This window comes from Bombina bombina, chromosome 3 (assembly GCF_027579735.1).
Source record: "Bombina bombina isolate aBomBom1 chromosome 3, aBomBom1.pri, whole genome shotgun sequence".
Classification (NCBI taxonomy): Eukaryota; Metazoa; Chordata; class Amphibia; order Anura; family Bombinatoridae; genus Bombina; species Bombina bombina.
This window is the reverse complement of record NC_069501.1, coordinates 812,120,191-812,137,007: the sequence shown is the minus strand read 5'-3', so window position 1 is coordinate 812,137,007 and position 16,817 is coordinate 812,120,191.

Here is a 16,817-nt window from a genome sequence, read left to right as displayed (position 1 = left end):
TATCAGGAAGATTAACAATCTTTCTGTGAAAAAGAACAGAAAGAGCAGAGATTTGTCTTTTCAAGGAACTTGCAGACAAACCTTTATCCAAACCATCCTGAAGAAACTGTAAAATTCTCGGAATTCTAAAAGAATGCCAGGAAAAATGATGAGAAAGACACCAAGAAATATAAGTCTTCCAGACTCTATAATATATCTCCCTAGATACAGATTTACGAGCCTGTAACATAGTATTAATCACAGAGTCAGAGAAACCTCTTTGACTAAGAATCAAGCGTTCAATCTCCATACCTTTAAATTTAAGGATTTGAGATCCTGATGGAAAAAAAGGACCTTGTGACAGAAGGTCTGGTCTTAACGGAAGAGTCCATGGTTGGCAAGAAGCCATCCGGACAGGATCCGCATACCAAAAACCTGAGAGGCCATGCTGGAGCCACCACCAGAACAAATGAGCATTCCTTCAGAATCTTGGAGATTACTCTTGGAAGAAGAACTAGAGGCGGAAAGATATAGGCAGGATGATACTTCCAAGGAAGTGACAACGCATCCACTGCTTCCGCTTGAGGATCCCTGGATCTGGACAGATACTTGGGAAGTTTCTTGTTTAGATGAGAAGCCATCAGATCTATTTCTGGAAGACCCCATATTTGAACAATCTGAAGAAATACCTCTGGGAGAAGAGACCATTCGCCCGGATGAAACGTGTGGCGACTGAGATAATCCGCTTCCCAATTGTCTATACCTGGGATATGAACCGCAGAAACTAGACAGGAGCTGGATTCCGCCCATACCAGAATTCGAGATACTTCTTTCATAGCCAGAGGACTGTGAGTCCCTCCTTGATGATTGATGTATGCCACAGTTGTGACATTGTCTGTCTGAAAACAAATGAATGATTCTCTCTTTAGAAGAGGCCAAGAATGAAGAGCTCTGAAAATTGCACGGAGTTCCAAAATATTGATCGGTAATCTCACCTCCTGAGATTCCCAAACCCCTTGTGCTGTCAGAGACCCCCACACAGCTCCCCAACCTGTAGGACTTGCATCTGTTGAAATTACAGTCCAGGTCGGAAGAACAAAAGAAGTCCCCTGAACTAAACGATGGTGATCTGACCACCACGTCAGAGAGTGTCGTACAATCGGTTTTAAAGATATTAATTGAGATATCTTTGTGTAATCCCTGCACCACTGGTTCAGCATACAGAGCTGAAGAGGCCGCATGTGAAAAACGAGCAAAGGGGATCGCGTCCGATGCCGCAGTCATAAGACCTAGAATTTCCATGCATAAGGCTACCGAAGGGAAAGATTGTGACTGAAGGTTTCGACAAGCTGATATCAACTTTAGACGTCTCATGTCTATCAAAGATAGAGTCATGGATACTGAATCTATCTGAAAACCTAAAAAGGTTACCTAAGTCTGAGGAATCAATGAACTTTTTGGTAAATTGATCCTCCAACCATGATGTTGAAGAAACAACACAAGTCGATTTGAATGAGATTCTGCTAAATGTGAAGACTGAGCAAGTACCAAGATATCGTCCAAATAAGGAATACCACAATACCCTGTTCTCTGATTACAGACAGAAGGGCACCGAGAACCTTCGTAAAAATTCTTGGAGCTGTAGCTAGGCCAAACGGCAGAGCCACAAACTGGTAATTCTTGTCTAGGAAAGAGAATCTCAGAAACTGATAGTGATCTGGATGAATCGGAATATGCAGATATGCATCCTGTAAATCTATAGTAGACATATAATGCCCTTGTTGAACAAAAGGCAGGATAGTCCTTACAGTTACCATTTTGAATGTTGGTATCCTTACATAACGATTCAATATTTTTAGATCCAGAACTGGTCTGAAGGAATTTTCCTTCTTTGGTACAATGAAGAGATTTGAATAAAACCCCAGTCCCTGTTCCAGAACTGGAACTGGCAAAATTACTCCAGTCAACTCTAGATCTGAAACACATTTCAGAAATGCTTGAGCCTTCACTGGGTTTACTGGGACACGGGAAAGAAAAAATCTCTTTGCCGGAGGCCTTATCTTGAAGCCAATTCTGAACCCTTCTGAAACAATGTTCTGAATCCAAAGATTGTGAACGGAATTGATCCAAATTTCTTAGAAAAAACGTAATCTGCCCCCTACCAGCTGAGCTGGAATGAGGGCCGCACCTTCATGTGGACTTAGGAGCTGGCTTTGACTTTCTAAAAGGCTTGGATTTATTCCAGACTGGAGATGGTTTCCAAACTGATACCGCTCCTGAGGATGAAGGATCAGGTTTTTGTTCCTTGTTGTGACGAAAGGAACGAAAACGATTATTACCCTGGAAAGAAAGGGAAAGCAGAGTAGACTTAGAAAACATACAGGGAGTGCAGAATTATTAGGCAAATGAGTATTTTGACCACACCATCCTCTTTATGCATGTTGTCTTACTCCAAGCTGCATAGGCTCGAAAGCCTACTACCAATTAAGCATATTAGGTGATGTGCATCTCTGTAATGAGAAGGGGTGTGGTCTAATGACATCAACACCCTATATCAGGTGTGCATAATTATTAGGCAACTTCCTTTCCTTTGGCAAAATGGGTCAAAAGAAGGACTTGACAGGTTCAGAAAAGTCAAAAATAGTGAGATATCTTGCAGAGGGATGCAGCACTCTTAAAATTGCAAAGCTTCTGAAGCGTGATCATCGAACAATCAAGCGTTTCATTCAAAATAGTCAACAGGGTCGCAAGAAGCATGTGGAAAAACCAAGGCGCAAAATAACTGCAAATGAACTGAGAAAAGTCAAGCGTGCAGCTGCAAAGATGCCACTTGCCACCAGTTTGGCCATATTTCAGAGCTGCAACATCACTGGAGTGCCCAAAAGCACAAGGTGTGCAATACTCAGAGACATGGCCAAGGTAAGAAAGGCTGAAAGATGACCACCACTGAACAAGACACACAAGCTGAAACGTCAAGACTGGGCCAAGAAATATCTCAAGACTGATTTTTCTAAGGTTTTATGGACTGATGAAATGAGAGTGAGTCTTGATGGGCCAGATGGATGGGCCCGTGGCTGGATTGGTAAAGGGCAGAGAGCTCCAGTCCGACTCAGACGCCAGCAAGGTGGTGGTGGAGTACTGGTTTGGGCTGGTATCATCAAAGATGAGCTTGTGGGGCCTTTTCGGGTTGAGGATGGAGTCAAGCTCAACTCCCAGTCCTACTGCCAGTTTCTGGAAGACACCTTCTTCAAGCAGTGGTACAGGAAGAAGTCTGCATCCTTCAAGAAAAACATGATTTTCATGCAGGACAATGCTCCATCACACGCGTCCAAGTACTCCACAGCGTGGCTGGCAAGAAAGGGTATAAAAGAAGAAAATCTAATGACATGGCCTCCTTGTTCACCTGATCTGAATCCCATTGAGAACCTGTGGTCCATCATCAAATGTGAGATTTACAAGGAGGGAAAACAGTACACCTCTCTGAACAGTGTCTGGGAGTCTGTGGTTGCTGCTGCATGCAATGTTGATGGTGAACAGATCAAAACACTGACAGAATCCATGGATAGCAGGCTTTTGAGTGTCCTTGCAAAGAAAGGTGGCTATATTGGTCACTGATTTGTTTTTGTTTTGTTTTTGAATGTCAGAAATGTATATTTGTGAATGTTGAGATGTTATATTGGTTTCACTGGTAAAAATAAATAATTGAAATGGGTATATATTTGTTTTTTTGTTAAGTTGCCTAATAAATATGCACAGTAATAGTCACCTGCACACACAGATATCCCCCTAAAATAGCTATAACTAAAAACAAACTAAATACTACTTCCAAAACTATTCAGCTTTGATATTAATGAGTTTTTTGGGTTCATTGAGAACATGGTTGTTGTTCAATAATAAAATGAATCCTCAAAAATACAACTTGCCTAATAATTCTGCACTCCCTGTATCAGCATTCTAAGTCTTAAGCCATAAAGCTCTTCTAGCTAAAATAGCTAGAGACATATACCTGACATCAACTCTAATGATATCAAAGATGGCATTACAAATAAAAATATTAGCATGTTGAAGAATAAAAATGCTATGAGAATTATGATCTGTTACTTGTTGCGCTAAAGCTTCTAACCAAAAGATGAAGCTGCAGCAACATCCGCTAAAGATATAGCAGGTCTAAGAAGATTACCTGAACACAAGTAAGCTTTTCTTAGAAAGGATTCAATTTTCCTATCTAAAGGATCCTTAAGGAAGTACCATCTGCAGTAGGAATAGTAGTACGCTTAACAAGAGTAGAGACAGCCCCATCAACTTTAGGGATTTTGTCCCAAAACTCTAATCTGTCAGATGGCACAGGATATAATTGCTTAAAACGTTTAGAAGGAGTAAATGAATTACCCAAATTATTCCATTCCCTGGAAATTACTTCAGAAATAGCACTAGGGACAGGAAAAACTTCTGGAATAACTACAGGAGATTTAAAACCTTATCTAAACGTTTAGATTTAGTATCAAGAGGACCAGAATCCTCAATTTCTAATGCAACGAATACATTTCATTTTAAATAAATATGAAGATTTATCAGCATCAACCTCTGAGACAGAATCCTCTGAACCAGAAGAACCATTATCAGAATCAGAATGATGATGTTCATTTAAAAATTCATCTGAAAAATGAGAAGTTTTAAAAGACTTTTTACGTTTACTAGAAGGAGGAATAACAGACATAGCCTTCTTAATGGATTTAAAAACAAAATCTCTTATGTTATCAGGAACACTCTGAGTATTAGATGTTGACAGAACAGCAACAGGTAATGTAACAGTACTAAAGGAAATATCTGCATTAACAGTTTGTCATGACAAAACAGTACAAACAACAGCTGGAGGAACAGATACCATAAGTTTACAGTAGATACAATTAGCTTTGGTAGCTCCAGCCCCAGGCAGCGATTTTCCAGAAGTATCTTCTGACTCAGTTTCAACGTGGGACATCTTGCAATATGTAATAGAAAAACAACATATAAAGCAAAATTGATCAAATTCCTTAAATGACAGTTTCAGGAATGGGAAAAAAATGCCAGTGAACAAGCTTCTAGCAACCAGAAGCAATAAAAAATGAGACTTAAAGGGACACTGTACCCAAAAATTTTCTTTCGTGATTCAGATTGAGCATGAAATTTTAAGCAACTTTCTAATTTACTCCTATTATCAAATTTTCTTCATTCTCTTGGTATCTTTATTTGAAATGCAAGAATGTAAGTTTAAATGCCGGCCCATTTTTGGTGAACAACCTGGGTTGTCCTTGCTGATTGGTGGATAAATTCATCCACCAATAAAAAAGTGCTGTCCAGAGTATTGAAACCAAAAAAAAGCTTAGATGTCTTATTTTTCAAATAAAGATAGCAAGAGAACGAAGAAAAATTGATAATAGGAGTAAATTAGAAAGTTGCTTAAAATTGCATGCTCTTTCTGAATTACAAAAGAAAAAATTTGGGTACAGTGTCCCTTTAAATAATTTGGAGACAATAGTGACGCCCATATTTTTTTAGCGCCAAAAATGACGCCCACATTATTTGCCGCCTAAATGCTTTTGGCGCCAAAAATGACGCCACATCCGGAACGCCGACACTTTTGGCGCAAAAGGAACGTCAAAAATGACGCAACTTCCGGCGACACGTATGACGCCGGAAACAGAAAAAAAAAATTTGCGCCAAAAAAGTCCGCGCCAAGAATGACTCAATAAAATGAAGCATTTTCAGCCCCCGCGAGCCTAACAGCCCACAGGTAAAAAGTCAAATTTTTAAGGTAAGAAAAAAATTGATTTATTCATATGCATTATCCCAAATATGAAACTGACTGTCTGAAATAAGGAATGTTGAACATCCTGAGTCAAGGCAAATAAATGTTTGAATACATATATTTAGAACTTTATAAAAAAGTGCCCAACCATAGCTTAGAGTGTCACAGAAAATAAGATTTACTTACCCCAGGACACTCATCTACATGTTGTAGAAAGCCAAACCAGTACTGAAACGAAAATCAGCAGAGGTAATGGTATATAAATAAGAGTATATCGTCGATCTGAAAAGGGAGGTAAGAGATGAATCTCTACGACCGATAACAGAGAACCTATGAAATAGACCCCGTAGAAGGAGATCATTGAATTCAAATAGGCAATACTCTCCTCACATCCCTCTGACATTCACTGCACGCTGAGAGAAAAACCGGGCTCCAACCTGCAGCGGAGCGCATATGAACGTAGAATCTAGCACAAACTTACTTCACCACCTCCATAGGAGGCAAAGTTTGTAAAACTGATTTGTGGGTGTGGTGAGGGGTGTATTTTTAGGCATTTTGAGGTTTGGGAAACTTTGCCCCTCCTGGTAGGAATGTATATCCCATACGTCACTAGCTCATGGACTCTTGCTAATTACATGAAAGAAAAGTTTTTTAAAGTAATGTTTTTTAAGTAATGTTTATCAATTACATTGTGTTGTTTTGCATATCTATTTTAACATGTGGTATTAATAGGTATATGTATGTGTATTAGATAAATTGTATAGGTTCTTAATATTGCAAATATGGAGTTTTGTTATACACTGTTGTTACTATGACAAGGGCATTAATGGTCATTTGACACAGACCAATCATATTAGAACCTGGCAAATTTAAAGACCTATAGTAGATGGAAGAATCATTCACTTCCTGTTGAAAAAGTTTACCTGTGAGTAAACGAAACGCGTTCAGGTGTTTGGTAATATCCTAAAGGACTATGTACTATTGTCGGGGCTGGAAGCCCATTTTTTGTCCGGTAGTCATGTCCGATGTTGAAGAGTTATTGCGCTTAGCACTCCTTTGATGAATGACCGTGTACCGCAAGCAGGACCAGACCGGAACATCAGTGAGACACAATTGATATTATGGGCACATTTTAATCTTGCATTTTAGAAGTGTGAATTTTTATAGTCAGGGCTCTGACTATAAAGCCGATACAGTGAATCGTGGTTGCGCTTGTTGTTTTTCTTTTCCAGTGTTCATTTGAGAGGATCTGACTGCAATCAAGATCTCATAGCCAGCAGCACCAGAACGATGAGGAAACACCTGCAAAGCGCTCACTATTTGAACAGCCAGAGTATTGAGCTCAGTTTATCATTATAATATTTCACCGGTATAAGGATTGACTGAAACATTCAATATCAACAAATAACAATAAGGGGATATATTCCATTTTATATATTGTGGAAATTCAAAATCAGGCACAGGCTATTTTATGTTCTACAGGTTATGAGTCCTTTTGAATTTTCTAGTATATATATCAAATTGTAATATAATTATAATTAATTCTATTTTTATCTAGTATATTAGCATCGAATTTTGTTTTATATTAGACCAATATTTCCTTATATCTCTCATTTTAGTTGGTTACATTGGGCTATTTTTTTCTTCTGATCTTCCGTGTAGTTGTGCTGCTTGTTGTAAATATAAAATCTCATAACTACTGACTTTAGATGGCAGTACGGATCTTGTTAGTATAGGGTGTACCACTCACTTTTTGGCCTCCCAGGTAAACTCTTAATACCGGCGCCATGGGAGTCCCATTGAAAAAGGACTTTGTACTTTCAAGGCATCTATGGCAACCTTTTTTCTTAAAGACACCCATATCTTTTTATAGCATTTATTGGAGATCATCTTTACAAGTACGTCCCTCAAATTGGCAGCCATTTTGTATCAAATTAGTGAGAAGAGTATGATCAGACGATAATATGTGCCAATATTTCCTGATTGTTTCTTACAACTTTGCCGTATTTGGACCTTCCTTTTGATGTATTACAGATTCCAGAGTTACTCCCTCCAATTGTTAAATCTGTGCATCTAGCACTCTAGCTTTGTGTCCCTGTTGTCAAACCTTTTCTTCATAAGTTACAATTGTGTGACCCCCCTCCAATTTGATTGATAAATTTGTAATAGTTCTAATAAATTGGGATTTTACAATACCCCTTAAAAGGAGGGAGGATGGCAACCTTCTGTCAAAATTGATTTCTGGTCTGTTGGTTTTGAATACAGTGAAGTTTGTAGTTTACCCTCAGAGATTAAAATCTGTAAATATAAAAAAGCAATTGTCTCTACACTACAGGCTCCATTTATCAAGCCCTTCTCCTCTCTTTGACTGTAGGTTCGCACAAGAAAAGCTGCAGTCAGGATTTATCAAGCAGTGATCATCTGACTGCTGCTTCCCCACCCTGTTCTCCACCTCTTAGGTGGAGAATTTCAATCTCCCCAGTCTTGTCCGATCTGGGAGATTGACAGCTCCTGCCCACATGTGATTGGCTGTGAGTGAGCAGGGGGAGGGGTTGCATTCAAGCGCAAAGGAGCATGTGTGTGCAATGTTAAATTCAGGTGTCGGATTGCTGCCCCTCCAAATGAAAAAAACATCATAGATAGACCTTTTATATAATGCAATATGATCAGGTTTATCTGGAGATAGACATGTATCCTCATGAGCAGCCCTAAACAAATTGGCATATACTGGGGCAATATTTGACCCCATTGCTGTGCCACATTTCTGTAAGTAAAAGGTATCTTTAAATGTAAAATATGTTTTGATAAAACAGGTCTCAACCAATTGCAACAAAAACTGTATTGGTGGATCTTGATGTTGTTGGAATTTGGTTACAAACTGTTCTATAGCTAGCAGTCCTTCATGGTGAGGTATAATCGCGTACAAATTATTGACATCTAATGTGACCAAAATGTCATCAGTTTCAACCATTATAATATGTAACTGATATAATAGGTCACTAGTGTCTCTCTGTTTTGTATTTTAAAGTGATAATCAACATCTATGTGCTCACTAAAGGCCTGATGATAAAAGATTATCCTGATTTTTAGAGAAATTATAGTGCAGACTTCACAGGGACTGAACTTGCTTAGTGCTAAAAGAAAAAAGGACGGAACCCTCCATCACTGCGACATCTCTCACAAGATTCTAGAAAGGCAGTTTTGTAAGAATGTTATACATTTGCAAGAACAGTAGATGGTAGCACTTTTTCCTGCCATGTAGTGCTACAGAAATGTGCACACTACCTACCTAGGTACCTTTCAACAAAGAACACAATTAAAACAAAGTAAATAACAAAATAACAAAATAAAAATATTGGGATTAATGTCCCTTTAACACTATTCAAGTAAAATCAAATGCATTCTTATTTTTGTGCTCATATTACAATTTGAAAAATGGTAGCACTTGAGCAAAAGTCTCGGGGAAGCTAACATCAGGAGGTTGGATAGCATGGCCATGCTAAATCCCTCACCTAAAACACTTCTATGGGGAGCTCTACAAATCTCATATCCTTGCTCGAGAACTAGCCCAAATATGTGCTAACCCAAATTGCAGTAAGCCAGAGGTATGTTAAAACGAGAATGGTTTTGTTCTTCACTTAATATAAAATGCATATACATATGCAATATTTATAATAAATACACAGTATAGCACTTTATTAAATATGAATATTGCATAAATATGATCTTTCATATTTTTAGCTACTTGACTGCAAAGGGCTCCAATATATACAATATATATATATATATATATATATATATATATATATATATATATATATATATATATATATATATATATATATATATATATATATATATATATAGAGGCAAAGATTGGTGTCTGTGCACTCTCACCAAGATCCAACGACTACCAGGGTGCTGTGCGGTGAATGATAAAGAAGCAAAAAGAAGCACTCACTGGATTTTCATCAAAAAGTGATCAAAACTTTAATGTAGATTGTGACGTTTCGGGACAGCAACAGTCCCTTCTTCGGACAAACAAACACTGAACAAAAACAGCCTTAAATAGGCTCCCAAACACACTCCCCTCAGGATCAGCCAATCCAGACTGAATAATTGAACACACCCTTGAAGTGACCAATAAGGAAACATGATACAAAATCGTGTATGTGACTAATGAAACATAAACAACAAAAATGCTTTAAAAACAAATCCCCCTTGGGCCCCTAATGCTGGTGGTCATGCCCCCTAACTGAAATACACATCCTATATGATTGTCAATCAAAAAATAGGTAAAATAAATCGTAAGAATCGTTTATTATAATCTAACCAATCACGCATTGGCTTGCAAACTTCAATTGCACTCCGCTCCAATACGTCATTCCTATAGTTACTACTCAGCCCCTTGTTGTCAGGGACGCCAAAACCATCTATAGTGAAAACAAAAGACACTCTTGCTGGTCCGCCCCTAATTACTAGGGACGCGATCACCGGCATGGCTATAACTCACAAAGGAACCGGCATCTCAATACACAGTATCGCATGTTCAGCTGGATTAATTGTTACATGCGCTTTCAAAGATAATGATAATGTGTAGCCGATCGCTCTGGGAGAGCTATTAAGAATGTCAACAAACCTAATCCAATGGCCGAGTGCCATGTCACAAAATGGGCGTGTAAAAGCCTACAAGTCTTGGAGTTACGTATGCAGTGTTATAATTCATCGTAGCCGGAACCATACACATAAACTTACAATAACCATGTTGTGAACTACAAATCAAAGCCTCTTGCTCAAATCGATCAATATGCCAGCAGACATATTATGGGATCGCCATAACAGAGTTGACAGAGTGTACATAAAAAACTAAAAATAAAACTAAAGTTAAGAGTAAAAAGATCGTGCCTATAAGTGTGTTTATTTAAATGAACTTATTACGTGATTGTGCTTATAAACGTCTTACGATTTATTTTACCTATTTTTTGATTGACAATCATATAGGATGTGTATTTCAGTTAGGGGGCATGACCACCAGCATTAGGGGCCCAAGGGGGATTTGTTTTTAAAGCATTTTTGTTGTTTATGTTTCATTAGTCACATACACGATTTTGTATCATGTTTCCTTATTGGTCACTTCAAGGGTGTGTTCAATTATTCAGTCTGGATTGGCTGATCCTGAGGGGAGTGTGTTTGGGAGCCTATTTAAGGCTGTTTTTGTTCAGTGTTTGTTTGTCAGAGGAAGGGACTGTTGCTGTCCCGAAACGTCACAATCTACATTAAAGTTTTGATCACTTTTTGATGAAAATCCAGTGAGTGCTTCTTTTTGCTTCTTTATATATATATATATATATATATATATATATATATATATATATATATATATATATATATATATATATATATATATATATATATATATATATATATATATATATATATATATATATATAGTCCTCCTTGTAGTAAATCCGGCCTCCTATGTCACCTGCCTGGGTGCTAGCATGAAACAAATATATCACCTTGAAAGAAAGCACTCTCAGGACTTCTCAGTAGTGGGTTAACCAAAAAGGCTAAAGATTTATTAACGTTTCGGGGTTCACACAGACCCCTTCATCAGATTCGGATGAAGGGTTCTGTGTGAACCCTGAAACGTTAATAAATCTTTAGCCTTTTTGGTTAACCCACTACTGAGAAGTCCTGAGAGTGCTTTCTTTCAAGGTGATATATATATATATATACTATATATATATATATATATATATATATATATATATATATATATATATATATATATATATATATATATATATATATATATATATATATATATATATATATATATACATACGTACACATACATGTGTGTACATATGTATTTATGTGTTTATGTGTATAAATGCCTGTAAATACATATGTACACATATATAAATATACATATTTAGACATGAGTATGTATGGATCTCTATGTTAAAGACCTTTGCAGTGCTTTTGTTTCCTAACACCTGAGAACTTATATCTTTGAGCTCTTATAACTTTTTATTGCATTTTTTTTAAAATACATTTTATTACATAGCATTATTATGAGTGTAACTGTAGTTTTAAATGTATTTTTGATGGGGTTTGTGACAGTTACCCAGAGCTCAGAAGTTGCGGTAATCATTCTAGCATAAATCGCAATTATGCTCACTCATTCACTTTTACTTTCAACTTGTAATTTGTGTGCAAATGAAAGCACTCCACTTGTAATCTAGCCCATAGTATATTAATAAAAGTTAACATGAGCAAACCATCTGTATAAACACCTACATGAAAAATTGTGTTCAAACCTGGAAGTTAACAAGATACCTCACTTCTGCATTATCAGCCATAACAGAAAGTGTAAATATATGGAACTAAGTTACAATCTAATTATCAAGTACGTGTTTAATATGAAAACAGAGTACATTACCATTAAGATAAGTAATGAATTAAGTGACATGCAACATATAAAGTTCTAATAAATCAAGAAAAATAAACAATTAAAACACAAAAAAGAAAATAAATTGGTGGGAAAATATTCTCTACTCCTGATATTATAACATAAGCCAATTGTAATAATCACCACATCTAGCCACAAAACACTGGACTATGGGAGAAGAAATATTCCTCCCCCCAAAAAAATAACATACTAAATTGGAACTAATTGTTTCTTTTATATATATGCAATATTATCAAGAGAAACTACATATTGCTATTGTTCAAGTGGATCCTCGGGTTGGGATATATGTGGTTTGGATATTGAAAATAAGAAAATAAGACTAAGCACCAAGGCTTGGTACCTCTTGCTTTGGACAAATGGCCTCCTAGCTGGCCAAATAAGGAGTCACTAGTTTGGAATGTGTGCAAAGCACCTAATAAAAGGCCAATGTGGTGGATGGAAATGGTAATATTGGTAATTATCACTTGAACTGACAGACTCAAAAAGTGTGTTGAGCGTGGTGGGTGTATCTAAAAAGTGTTTTAATTTAAAAAGACAATAAAAACAAATAGATAAATAACCAACAGGTTATAGACAATAGTTGATTATAGATAAAATCACAGTTGAATAAAACATTGCATTACACAAATAATATACTTAAAATTCTTGTGTCATGGATCCATGATATGAGGTGTTAGAAAAAAGACCAGTGATGTGGTGTGCTCATTCATGGAGTCTCACTTGAAAGGTTGGACCAAGGGAGTGTATAGACTTGCGGATGATGCAAATTTCAATGTTAATATCAGTGTGGCCAAATGTGTGTGTGACCAGTAGTGTCCGAAAACAGGAAACCCCAAGAGTGGGGTGTTGGAGACATGTGCAGTGCAATCAAATAAATAAATTTGTGGTATGTGTGGAGAGGTGTGCGTCACCAATATCAATTGATTGAAATCACACTAGAGAAATGCATACATTTGAAATAACATTGTAAAAAAACATCAGTTGCAAAAGGTAAAATAATGTGTGCAAAATTGCAATGAAAATCTGTGTAAAAATCACATGCACATGTGTGAACAGACAGTCAATGAAGTGTCTCAAATGAGACCAAAATGGAATAAAAAATACAAAATAAAAATGAAATAAGACCAAAATATAAAGTTATGGGAAAACTTCAGTGGCTAAATCCAATACAAACAAAAAGGGAATTCAGCACTCTTTTAAATTTCAAAACAATCTCTGTGTGACACACTAATAAAAGAAACATAATATGTCTATACAAAACATTCCTGAGTACAATGTAACCATTACAGCTACCAAGTGGCTGCAAACCTTAGCTACAAGTTAAAGACAAACACAGGTGATGCACAGAGGACATATATTGAGCTCTATTGCCTCTAAAATATAATTTGTACCAAGCTGTGTTACTACAAAGACAAGATGTTATTATCTGCTAGACCAAAGTCCAGAGTAATCTTCCCGGCATGCGACTGTGGCTTTCGCCGAATTCTAGGTCTAACCGGACTGGAAGTTAGTCCTTAATTGGGGGCACCATGACAGCGCTTGTTTTTTATATGCTTACGTGATTGTATGTGAAGCTGCTTACTTTCCCTTCCTGGGACTCCCTTTACTGAGAGCTTGAGTACAAACGAGTGGCTTGTTAGCGTCCTGTAAGCCCTCCTTCTCCTCTTTCATCACCAGAGTGTAACAAAGTGACGCAAGTTTCCGGATTTTATAATTACTTTTATGGTATCACAGAAGGTTTGGGAATCTGACTTCAGCAAAAAGCACCAACAGCAATCGCCTTCACATAGATTATCTTCCTCAGTAGGCATCAAAGATGCCTGCTTTCTCTATTAGGAGATAATGAAGTAAATTAATATTGGAGGAAGCTTGTGTTCTCCATGTAATATAAGTATCTCAAGGTTATATTAATGTTTAAAAGAAAACAGTTAATGCAACCTACATAAATGCATTTGATTTCTGTAGAGGTGTATGCTATTTATAATGGAGGACATTTTAGTATTAATTGATGTATATGATTATAGAAAATAAGGACATAGTCCCTTTAAGTGCAAATAGGCTTTTTTGAAGAAAGTAGGTTGGGCTACACCAGGTTTAAAAAGGCTGTTTTGAGTTGAGGGGATTACAGCCCTTATGAAGCACCATCAAGAGACTGCCTATGGGGTGAAACACATATGTTGTCGGCTTTTACTCTTTGTTAATTCAGAGGACTTTCTTTGGTCTGTACATTATTATTTTCTTGCACTTACCTGGACTTTCATAGGTGAGAGGTGTAAATTTCCATCAGCTGGCTATGCTGGGTACTTAAAGTAACAGCTGATATAAGGCCTGTCGTGGCACTTGCTGTATATATCTTTGTGGCCTACTGAGGAAGATAATCTATGTGAAGGCGATTGCTGTTGGTGCTTTTTGCTGAAGTCAGAAATCCCAAACCTTTGGTGATACCACAAAAGTAATTATAAAATCTGGATACTTTCATCACCAGAGTCTAACAAAGTGATGTAAGAGGAGAAGTAGGGCTTACAGGACGCTAACAATCCACTCGTTTGTACACAAGCTCTCAGTAATGGGAGTCCCAGGAAGGGAATGTAAGCAGCTTCACATACGATCACGTAAGCATATAAAAAACAAGCACTTTTACGGTGCCCACAGTCAAGGACTAACTTCCAGACCAGTTAGACCTAGAGATCGCCAAAACTCTGGACTTTGGTCTAACAGATAATAACATCTAGAGGCCTATTTAACAAAGGTCTGGCATACCTGATCCGACAGTGCGGATCAGGTCCGACAGATCTTGCTGAATGCAGAGAGCAATACGCTCTCCGTATTCAGCATTGCACCAGCAGCTCTTGTGAACTGCTGGTGCAATGCCGCCCCCTGCAGATTCGTGGCCAATCGGCCGCCAGCAGGGTGTGTCAATCAACCCGATCGTACTCAATCGGGTTGAATTGTGGCGATCTCTGTCCGTCAGCTCAGAGCAGGCGGACAGGGTTATGGAGCAGCAGTCTTTAGCCCGCTGCTTCATAACTGCTGTTTCTGGCGAGTCTGCAGGCTCGCCAGAAACACAGGCCCTCAAGCTCCATTTGGAGCTTGATAAATGGGCCTCCTTGTCTTTGCAGTAACACAGCTTAATACAAATTATACTTTAGAGACAATGGAGCTCAATATATGTCCTCTGTGCATCACCTGTGTTTGTCTTTAACTTGTAGTTAAGGTTTGCAACCACTTGGTAGCTGTAATGGTTACATTGTACTCAGGAATGTTTTGTATAGACATATTATGTTTCTTTTATTAGTGTGTCACACAGAGATTCTTTAAATCTGTTGATTACGAATAAAACAATTCTTTTTTGAAATTTAAGAGTGCTGAATTCCCTTTCTGTCTAAGAGGATATAGCTATCTTCTTTTGTCTTTCTAAAAATTTTTTTTGTTATTTCTTATAAAAGGGTCTGCACGATTACCTTTATAAAGGCACACAACAAGAATCAGGTTTTTTAGGTTTTTCTCTCTCAATTTTGTAAATGTGTATATATACGTGTGTGTGTGTTTGTATGTATGTGAATGTGTGTGACTGTGTATATATGTAATGTATGTGCACATATATATATTATATATATAAAAATATATATATATATATATATATATATATATATATATATATATATATATATATATATATATATACATATACCTTGTCATTTACCAAACAAGGATTAACTTGCTTCAGGTAATCTCATGCCCCTTTGGTCACCATTGAGTTTTCTATGGAGGGTAACTATTACAGAGCCCCTATTGTAACAGATTGATTGATTGATAATATAAAATTTTGGCTCATTTTAAAATGTTAACTTTTTTTAGAAGAACCTGAAATATTTTGTATAATTTTAGTGCTGTCACTGCAACATTCTTATAATTTATATATATTCCAAATCCAATGATTGTATAAAACTGCTGCTGTGTCATTTTTGAGGTATATATATATGTACAATGGTCAGTTTGTCATCGTTTACTATATATTTATGTCTTTAATCTCACTGATTTATGACATTCTTTAAAGGTTAAATAGAGTTCAACAAGCCAGTTTGACAAGTCGTCACAAAATTCACATCAAAATATGATGGAGAAATTCATATGCATCACGTTTATTATTGCATAGCCCGTTTTCTTTTCCTGAATTTTGTCATTTACTATGGCCTAGATTTAGATTTTGGCGTTAGCCGTGAAAACCAGCGTTAGAGGCTCCTAATGCTGGTTTTAGGCTACCTCCGGTATTTGGAGTCACTCAAAATAGGGTCTAACGCTCACTTTTCAGCCGCGACTTTTCCATACCGCAGATCCCCTTACGTAAATTGCATATCCTATCTTTTCAATGGGATCTTTCTAACTCCGGTATTTAGAGTCGTGTCTGAAGTGAGCGTTAGACATCTAACGACAAAACTCCAGCCGCAGGAAAAAAGTCAGTAGTTAAGAGCTTTCTGGGCTAACGCCGGTTTATAAAGCTCTTAACTACTGTGCTCTAAAGTACACTAACACCCATAAACTACCTATGTACCCCTAAACCGAGGTCCCCCC